Here is a 9,983-nt window from a genome sequence, read left to right as displayed (position 1 = left end):
GTTTTATTTCTTGGTATTATGAACTCTGTGTAATTTGTTTTTTGAGTGAAGCTAACTTTATGGATGGGTTGGTTTTTATTTGAGGTTGGATTAATTCAGTAGGTTTCTTTAATAGACTTCTGATAGGTATTGTTGGGATTTTGGTTTTGTTTATTGTATCTATAAACAGATTTGGTAGGGCTAGCTTGGCTGCTGGAGTTTTGGGTGTTAATTTATTAGATGGATTTTGCTAGATGCAGAATTTAATTTTTTAATTGTTTTTAAATGTAGTGGTTTTAAGGTGGTTTTTAAGAATTGATTGTATTGTTTTATGTTGTTTGTAGTTGGTGTATGATACAGGGTTTGGTGTATTTCTTGAGTGTTACGGTTTTAGTGTTCCTAAGTTCCAATTCATTTCTGGTTCAGTGGGTTTTTTTTAGTTTTATTTTTGGGGGACAGGGGCATTTTTATGGTGGGTTTTTGTAGGAAACATTTTTCTTTACTTTGGGTAGTGGTATTTTTAATATTTTAATAGTTTAGATTTTTTATTTTTATGCTTTTAATTAGTTTTTTTAAATTTTTAAGATAAATTTGTAGATTATTCGTTATTATTTGTGAGTTAGCATAAAGGAAGAGCTTTGGGGGCTTTTTGTAGTAATGTTTAGGGTCAGTTGCAGTTTTGAGTTTAGTGAGTTGGCTTGATTTTATGGGTTTTTGTTTTAGCAGTTATTTCATTTTCAGTGTGTATTTGAGTTTTTTGGGTTTTTGAGATATAGGTTCAGGAGGAAGTTTAGGATTGGAATGTACGGAGGTTTTGGGCCAGTTATAGTGGGATTTCTAAATTTATTTACAGTTAGGTTTATTTGAGATTTTAATAGGGTGGAATGTAGTGGGATCTTTGTTCTTTGTTAGTAGTAGAAATAGGTTTTGTTTTGATGTGCTGCGATGGGACGAGCGTGCTGTGCGTGCCGGTGCTGACCAAGGCACAGGATTTTTGTGGTTCTGATGTGTTAGGTAAGTGAGTTTATATGGTTTAATATACAGATAAAAATAGAATTAAATATAAATTTAAAAATAAATATAAAATTAAAGCAGTAAACATAAGTTCAGAGAACAAATAAATAAATATATAAAACTATAATATGTACAGGATATTGTTGTAACATATAATATATAAAAATTATAGTCTATTATATAAATACAAAGATATGTAAATATAGATTGTAAATGCAAAAATATTTAAACATAGTCAAAATACATTGGGGATTTTTTGGTTTTTATTAAGTTATAGGCTGGGGTTTTTATATATAATATAAATATAAATAATATAAACATAGAAATGCAAACATACAAATATATCATATATGTACTGATACCTATAATTATTTAATATAAATAAATATAAGTGATAGAAATATCTAATATAAAAATAATATATCTATTATTATATTAAAAGGTATTCTCTCTAATATATATAATATCAATAAATATAATAAAATTATAAATGTAAATGTGAATAGAATTTTGAAAAGTAAAATTATTTTTTAAATTTTAAATATGGTTTAAATAAAGGGGTGTCTTTGGTCTTTATTTGGTTAGAGGCAGGGCTTTTATTTTAAATAATATATGTATTATAGAAATGTAAATCTAAATATAGAAGTGTATAATAAATATATAAAGATATATTACTAAACTCTGAATATAAATTTAAATATAACTATATGTAAGTAAAATGAAGATATGTAATATAGAATATAAATAACATTATAGGGCCAGATAAATTATAAATATAAATGTGAATATAAATGTGAAAAATATAAATAAAAAAAAATTTGAATACAGTTGAAATTAATGGGGGTTTTTTTGGCTTTTATTTCGGTAGAAGCAGGAGATTTATTTTAAATACTATAAGTGTTACAGAAGTAAAAATCCTAACACAGAAATATATAATCAATATGTAAAAATATGTATAAAAATACATAAATAAATCTAAGAAATAGGAAAATATGTAATATAGAATATACATTTATTTATAAATAAAAATGTATAACTAAACATTATCCATCAATATACATTATAAATAGAAATGTGAATAAAAATATTAAAAAAGTTTTAAAAATATTTAAATATTTTTTAAAATAAATTATTGGGGGGGGGGGGTGTTGATCCTATTGGTTTTTTTTTTCTTCTTCCGGAGTTTTCGGCGGGGGCCGCCCCTGTTCTCTTTCGCCGCATTCCCTGCCCGCAGCCCCAAGGCGCGCGGCTGCCCCCGGCTGGGGTGCGCGGCGGTGCTGCCGCCTTGTGGGCAGAGCGCGGTACTGCAGCCCTGCACGGGCAGGCATCCCCGCTGCCGCCATGTTGGGAGTGGCGTGTGGTGGATGTCGCGGACTCGCTTGACCTTCTCAAGGTGGTGGCAAAAAGGGCGGGAAAGTTGACGAGCCACCACCCCCCCCCCTTCCCTCCACCCTGTTCCGTCTAACCGGATTGCCTGCACGGCACCCCGACGCCGGCGCTGCCCCGGCGAGGTTTTCTGTGGCGTTTCGAGTGCCGCGGACACGGTCTGTGGGCTCATCGGCGCCGCGGGCGGGCGTATGTCGGCGGGTTTCTAACAGGCATCTGTGTAAACGCCTCTCTCAGCCGGTGTCCTCTCGCTCGCTTTCCCGCCCTCGGGGAGCCGAGCCACAGCGAATTCTTCCGAAGTGCTGAATCTAGACGACTGTAGCCGAAAAGAGCCGGGTTTAGCCGAAAATAGCCGAGTTTAGCCGGAAATAGCCGAGTTAAGGCAAAAAGCCGATGATTGTCGGGAATAGCCGAAAATAGCCGAGTTTAGCCGAGGAACCGAAACAAGGCGAAAATAGCCGAGTTTAGCCGAAGGACCGATAGTAGCCGAGTGTAGCCGATGGTAGCCGAATGTATCCGACATTAGCCGCGTTTAGACGAAGAGCCGAATATGACGCAGTTTAGCCGAACCGTGCCGAGTTTAGACGAAGAGCCGAATATGACCGAGTTTAGCCGAACCGTGCCGAGTTTAGACGAAGAGCCGAACCAAGCCGAATTTGGCTGAGTTTAATTGAACAGAACCGAACGACGCCGCCTTCGGCCGAATCGAACGAGGTCAGCCGAACATTGTGACCGTACATGACAGCGGCGCCCGGGCCGTCACGTGGTTTCGTACAAGTCGGGGGCGCTTTGGCCCTCACGGTGTCCCGTACAAGATGGCGGCGGCCGTCCGCGTCACGTGGTTCCGTACAAGATGGCGGTGCTACTTTTTTTAAGGGGTGCCGTACAACATGGCGGCGCCTTGCTCATCGAGGGGTGGTGTACAAGATGGCGACGGCTGCCCGCATCACGTGATGCCGGACAAAGATGGCGGCTTTCGGGGCCGGGGTATTTTTTCGGTTTGTGGCGCTTTTTCCGTGCCTTCCGCGGGTCCCCGGTGGCGGTGATGGCATTCCGGTTCGTCTGCAGCGGGAAGAGTGGCGGGAAATTGTTTCTAGGCCGCGGTGTTTGTGTGGGCATTTTGATCAGGCAGCTGGCAGTTCGGCTACGCTTTGGGTCCTTCCTAAGGCGCTGGGAGCGCGGCCGGGGCGGTGCGCCATGTCGACCCAGTGACGTCATTGGGCGGTGCTTTTTCAGCAGTGTGCCGGGGCAGACGGCAGGCGGCGCTGTGCGGGCTCGCAGGAGATGGGTCCGGGGCGGGACGCAGTTGCGGCGGCGAGGTTTTTGTGAGGGGTGGGCTTGATGGTGACTGATAGCTGTGATGATGGATTGCCGGTTTATGCAATTACATAATCATGATGCAGTTACCTCTTAGTTGTGTCATTATTTGACTGGTAATGTAGATGGGAGTACTGGTGCTGTGGTTAATGGATATTGCTATTCGTTACTGACAGCTGGAGCAGTAATTGGGGCCCTATAAAGTATATATTAAAAGGAATAAATGTTATATGTCTGGTGCAGCAGTAGAAAATTTCAGGTTCCCAGGCAGTAAATTGTATTCTTTAAATCATTATAGTTTGGGGGTTTTTTTTACTTCCAGGTAGCCTGAAAGTTTCTACTGCTGCTTTTTTATTCTAAAGCTAAAAAGAAAAATAAAGTTAGAACTACAGGGAAAGAAAGAAAAGAAGGAAAGAAAGAAAGGAAGGAAAGAAATAAAGGAAGAAAAGAAATAAAGGAAGAAAGAAAGGAAGGAAGGAAAGGAAGAATTGAAGAAAGAAAGGAAGGAAGGAAGGAGGAAGGGAGGAAGGAAGGAGGAAAGAAAGAAAGAAAGAGAAAGAAAGAAAGAAAGTTAGTGGGTAGTATATTTACTATGTATTTCCTCAGAGTAAAGGCCTTCTGCAGTTGCTGGGCTGCTCTCCCAGCTTGGAACACTGCACACTTGCTACAGCTTCCATGGATTGTCAACGTTGCCAGGGTGGGCATCACAGAGGGAGCGTGGTCACACTGGGAGGTTTTATGACACTACAGCACTCCCTCTAAGTTATTTTAAATGTTGATTTGAGATTTTTGGGTTTTAGAAATATTTCTTCAGGAGGAAGTTCATGTTTAGAATGTATGAGTTTTCAGGTTGTAATGAAATTTTGAAATTTTATTTTTAGTGAGGTTTTAAGGTATTACTGCAGTAAAATTTTGTGATGTTTTATGTTAGAAATAGGTGGATTTTTATATGTTGTGATGACATTAGCATGTAATGGTGTTCAGAAAGGTTTTATAGTTTTGTGGGGTTTATGTGTTAGGTTAATGGTATTGTATAGTTAAGAAGACTTTTTTTGCCTCTTATTTGGTCAGAGGCAAGGTTTTTTAGTTTTAGGGTTTTTTTGGCATAGATTTTACAGGTTTTATTAAGGTGATTGGATATGGGGTCTTTGTTATTACATTAGGTAGTGGGGTAGTCGGTAAGGGAGGTGGGTTTTTTTGGTGTTTTTTTGAGTTTTGTTTTTGAAAAATTTATGTATTTGCTTGGGGTAGTGGTGTTTCTGTTGCAACTCTAAGTACCCATTTTTGTTTGTGTGTTTTAGATGGTCCATGCATGTTATGCTGAAACTAAAAAACAGGCCAACAGACCTGGTTCGTCACTCTGGTGGGAACTCAGGAAGTAGCACAGGGCTCTGTGGTGGAGCCTTGACCTTTTCCATTTAAAGGTGTCGCCTGGAGAGCCTTCAGGAACGGCCGAGGAGTTGCTGTAAGTTGGGCAAGTAGTGAGGGGGAGCCAGTGTCCCCTCAAGTTTCAGCAATGCCGAATCACCTTGTCTCCTCTTGAGCCAGGCAGAGCCGGCGATGACGGCGGCGGCCTCCGAGCGTGGCCGAAGCGTGCGGCCCGATGAGCCGGGCGTTCTTAGCAGAAGGGTGAGTAGCAGGCTTGGTGGGCTTTGGCCGCTGTGCAGCTAAGACGGTGCAGTGATACTTGGTGTTGCTGATTGTAGCTGACCAAGAGACCAGAGCCCGGTGACTGCGGAAAATTCCCAGCGGGTGAGGCGGCCTTCCTTGACACCAGAGGCGGATTCTCATCCCCGGACGTCCAAGAGATAAGTGGAGGTTTACGACCCCCCTGAGAGGGGGACGAAAGCGAGGTGCTGGGAGGGCCTTTTGAGCAGCAGCTTTGGAGGCGGGGTTGTGCAAGAGGTGGCCCCTTAGGCCACCTAAAGGAAAAGTCACCCAGTGCTGAGATGCTCAGGGCAGAGCAGTCCCAGTGCACGTCACTTGTGTCCATTGTCTACCATGCCTTGCATGTCTTTTGTGCGTCTCACGTCCTTTGCCTTAGTCCTTCGAGGGGCTTATCTGAAACGCAGGTGTCCATTTTTGTAACTCAGATCTGTGTTCCTTGGCCCAGTGCCAATTCCTTCAAAGCCTTGACTCAGGAGGCTGGCCAGGCATGGGCATAGCATCTCTCTTTAGAATTATCCAGTCAGATGTCTTGTAAGGTCTTGTTCTGAGCCATTCTCGACAGCTGTGCATAGCAACGATCCATTCTAGCTGATTAGGACTTGTACAAATGGCAAGATAGGTAGAGGATTGTGACGGTAGGATTCTCAGGCGCCCATCTTTGCAATGCTTGCGATAAATTCTTTGGTTAGCATCTTCTTCCTCCAGGGTTCTCTGAGCCTCACGGGCTTGCCATCACTCTCACCCAGGTCATCTCGTCCCACCTTCTCCCGGTCATTGCTGGCATTCTTCTCGCCGAGAGCTTTCTCTCTCCGTTGTGTCCTCTCGTTTGTCTTGTTCTGTGTCACGGGTGTCTGGGTATTTGGCCCAAAGCTGCTCTGCCTTGCTGCACAGCCTGGTGTAGGTGTAATAGGACAAGTCCGGGGGCATGGGGATCGGTAATGCAGGGTGTAGCTGGACTCCAGATGGGATTTGTAGCTTGACACGTGATGTCTGGAACTCTTAAGTTATTCTGCAGCGCTCTGACTTTTGTCCTCCCATTCTTTCAGGTGCCGCCAGACGAAATCCACGGCAGAGAGCAGCGTGCCGGGTGAGTGGATCCCTGGGCAGGTGAGGCACCGTTTGTCTTGAGTCTGCAGCCACCTCCTGTAATTTCATGTGGTGTATGATGCCTCCTAGATAAAATCTGCCTCCAGTACCAGCTTGGGCTGCTTTGACAGTGCCAAGTGCTTCCTGCAAACTGCCATCAGGAACCCGGGTTAGTGAGTTTTGTTTCCCAGGGTAATGGACCCACCTTGGTGTTCAGGGGCCTGTGGCCCTGAGTGGGCAGCCACCTCCAGAAAGTCTGCATGGCACAGGATGCCTCCCAGACCCAACCCACCGCCACCTGGAACTCACAGTGCTTTGACAGTCCCAATTGCCTCCTGCAAAATGACATCAGGAGCCTGGGATGGTGAGTTTGGTTTCCCAGGGAAAAGGGCCCACCTTTCAGTTCAGGAGCCTGTGGCCATGAGCGGGCACCCACCTCCTGAAATTCCACACAGCTCAGAATTCCTCCTAGACCGAGCCTGCCACCACTGGGAATTTCTGCTGCTGTGACAGTCCCAAGCACCTTCTGCAAACTGACGTCGAGGAACCTGGGCTGCTGAGTTTTTTCTTCCCTGAGAAAAGGACTTGCCTTGGTGTTCAGGGGCCTGTGACCCTGAGTGGGCAGCCACCTCTTGAAATTCCACATGCCACAGGATGCCTCCCAGATCCAACTTGTCACCACCAGAAACTTGGGCTGCTTTGACAGTCCTAAGCACTTCCTGCAAACTGACTTCAGGTACCTAGGCTCGTGAGTTTCATTTCCGAGGGAAAAGGACCCACCTCTCAGTTCAGGGGCCTGTGATCCCGAGTGGGTGGCCCCATACTGAAATTCCACACGGTGTAGGATGCCTCCGAGACCCAACCTGCCAGCTCCGGGAACTCATGCTTGTTTTGACAGTCCCTAGTGCCTCGCCTCCTGCAAACTGCCAGCAGGAGCCTGGGCCGGTGAGTTTTGTTTCCCAGGAAAAAGGACCAGAGTTGGTGTTCAGGGGTCCATGCCTCAGAGTCGGTGGCCGCCTCCAGAAATTCCACACGGCTCAGAATTCCTCCTAGACCCAAGCTGCCACTATCACCGGCTGCGGGCTATGTACAAATCAAAAACAGGATGAGACTGCTAGGAATGTGCCTTGAGCTGTTTTATTTTTCAGCATCAGTCTCATTACATGGTTATGACAATGGGAAGATGCCAGCAGCTCACATCCCAGGCAGTAGACTGTAGGCGAGACTGGGGGTAGCACGGTCGGGACGGATGGAGACGAGAGATCTCTGAAGCTAAGTCGTGGAACTTGCGGTTTATTGCAAAGGGCATGGGTACAGGGCCCTGCTGGGAGCTGCCAGCTGCAGCTCGGAGCAGGCCCGAGAGAAGAGAAAGAATGAGAGGGTAATAACGTAAAAAGGCAAGAGCTAAGAGCATAGAAAAGTAAGAGCGCAAGAGTAAAAGCAAGAGAACAAGAGCAAAAGCAAGAGCATAAGAGCAAAAGCAAGAGCATAAGAGCAAAAGCAAGAGCATAAGAGCAAAAGCAAGAGCATAAGAGCGTGAAGTTCCCGTTACAATACAATAAATCATCTTCTGTGTTGAATATTCTGATTCTCACTAACCAATCTAGTACAGCATACAAATCTTATAGCATTTACATACAGCCTATAAGAATCACTACATTACCATATTGTGCTACATTTTAAACTCTAAAACCTACTCTTCAGACCCCTTCTGCCAAGCTGGCAGGGTCTGCTCTGACTCTTGGACCTGCCTGCTTGCAGAGGGTATTGTTTCATCAAAAGGGGATTACCTTCAGCTGGCCACACCATTGTTTTCCTGTTGTTCAGTAACTAAGGGATGTCAAAGCTTGCTTTCATTTCAATCTCGCTTATAGTTTCTATATTCTCAAAATCTTTTGCCAGGCAATCATATTTGTAAGGCTTTCTTGTTTCATCTTCCCCAACAGTAGACCAAGAACTTATTGTTACAACTTACTTTAACAGTTTTTTGACCAGTCACACAAAGCAAAAGCATTTCGACAGTAGTTCTATTGAGCCACTATAAGCACAGGTACCTTTGGTTAAAACATTGCTTGCTTATTTTAAATACGGTACCTGCTTGTAAGCCTTAAAACACAATGCACAGAGCTCCATTATTAAGCTTAGAACTTCCTAATATCTTCCTAGAAGTGCTTCTCTGCAGCTTAGGGAGTTATGCTAGACAAGCGTTAATACACAGACCATTGTTCTATTTGTCCATACTTTTCCATTTTTAAATAATTTCTCTGCTGACCTATCTCAAGGGTACTGCTTATTTTTAATCACAGTTCTGCTGTCTCTGAGAGCTGCCTTTTGCAGCTTTCCCAAAACCTTTTGATATAATGCATTCCCACAATAATCACTGGGAACTCGTGCTGCTTTGACAGCCTCAAGCACCTCCTGCAATCTGCCATCAGGAACCTGGGCTAGTGAGTTTTGTTTTTGAGGGAAAAGGGCCAGCATGGATGGTCAGGGGCCTGCGGCCCAGAGTAGCCGGCTGTCTGCTGAAATTCCGCATTGCACAGGATGGCACCTGTGCCATCTTGGGCTGCATTGACAGTGTCAAGCGCCTCCTGCAAACTGACATCAGGAACCTCAGCTGGTGAGTTTTGTTTGCCAGGGATAAGGGCTGATGTTGGTGTTCGGGGGCCTGTAGCCCAGAGTGGCCGGCTCCCTGCTGAAATTCCACATTGTGAAATATGTCTCCCAGACCCAAGCCAGCACCAGTGCCAACTCAAGGTGCTTTGATAATGCCAAGCGCCTCCTGCAAACTGCCATCAGGAACCTGGAACGGTCAGTTTCACTTACTCGGAAAAAGGGCCGGCACCGTTGTTCAGGGGCCCGGTGCCCAGAGTGGCCGGCCGCACGCTGAAAATTCTGCATTGCGCAGGATGCCTCCCAGACCCCAGCTGCCACCACCACAAAGTCAGGCTGCTTTGTGGGTCCCAAGTGCCTCCTGCAAGTCTTCTCCAGCTGTCCCTCCTTGTTTAGGGTTTTGATTGAGGGAAAAAGTTATCTTTTTTCATTGCTGGAGAGATTTAAACTGAGGAGAACCCTTCTTTTCACAATATTTTTGGAGAATAAATTAAAGGGCGGAAGCAGTTTTTTGGCCCATTTTATCAGTTTCAGTGGAGATAACGGCCCTGTTTTTTCATTTTTAGGGGTTCACTTGAAGGAAGCTCTTTTTCAGCATTTTAAGGATTTATATATTATTTCTGGGCACTTCTTTCTGTGCCTTTGGACTAGATATCTCAGAGAAGGGTCAGCCTGGTACGTACTTAACCCTTACGCTGCCCGGGAGAGTTTTTCTCTTATTTTTGTTTACAATGTAGATAGCTCTAATTAGAGGTCCCAAGGAGACTTTGACTATTCATGTCATTAGTCATTTTCTCCACTCTACTTAGTCACACGTGAGGTACTACTTAGTAATCACCAAGGACTAATTATGTAAGTTAACAGCAAATTACCCAATTTATCTAGCTATACTACCTAAACACAAAGTTTTACTTCTTACC

The 9,983-nt window shown here is 44.4% G+C and overlaps 1 long non-coding RNA gene across 2 annotated transcripts; it reads left to right on the top strand.

The window, feature by feature from the left end:
• Positions 1 to 3,627: 3,627 nt before the first annotated feature.
• Positions 3,628 to 8,030, top strand: LOC132333246 (uncharacterized). Of its 2 annotated transcripts, none has more exons than XR_009488104.1 (6): positions 3,628 to 4,393; positions 4,998 to 5,161; positions 5,245 to 5,325; positions 5,403 to 6,471; positions 6,642 to 6,814; positions 6,906 to 8,030. It is a non-coding gene; the product is annotated as an uncharacterized LOC132333246 (long non-coding RNA). The 2 variants fall into 2 exon arrangements; XR_009488105.1 differs by having other exon boundaries at positions 3,629 to 4,393; positions 5,403 to 6,451.
• The last annotated feature ends 1,953 nt before the right edge of the window (positions 8,031 to 9,983 follow it).

The sequence above is a fragment of the Haemorhous mexicanus genome, chromosome 13 (genome assembly GCF_027477595.1).
Source record: "Haemorhous mexicanus isolate bHaeMex1 chromosome 13, bHaeMex1.pri, whole genome shotgun sequence".
In the NCBI taxonomy this organism is placed as follows: domain Eukaryota; kingdom Metazoa; phylum Chordata; class Aves; order Passeriformes; family Fringillidae; genus Haemorhous; species Haemorhous mexicanus.
The sequence above is the reverse complement of the archived record's forward strand: the minus strand, read 5'-3'. Positions and strand labels throughout refer to the sequence as shown.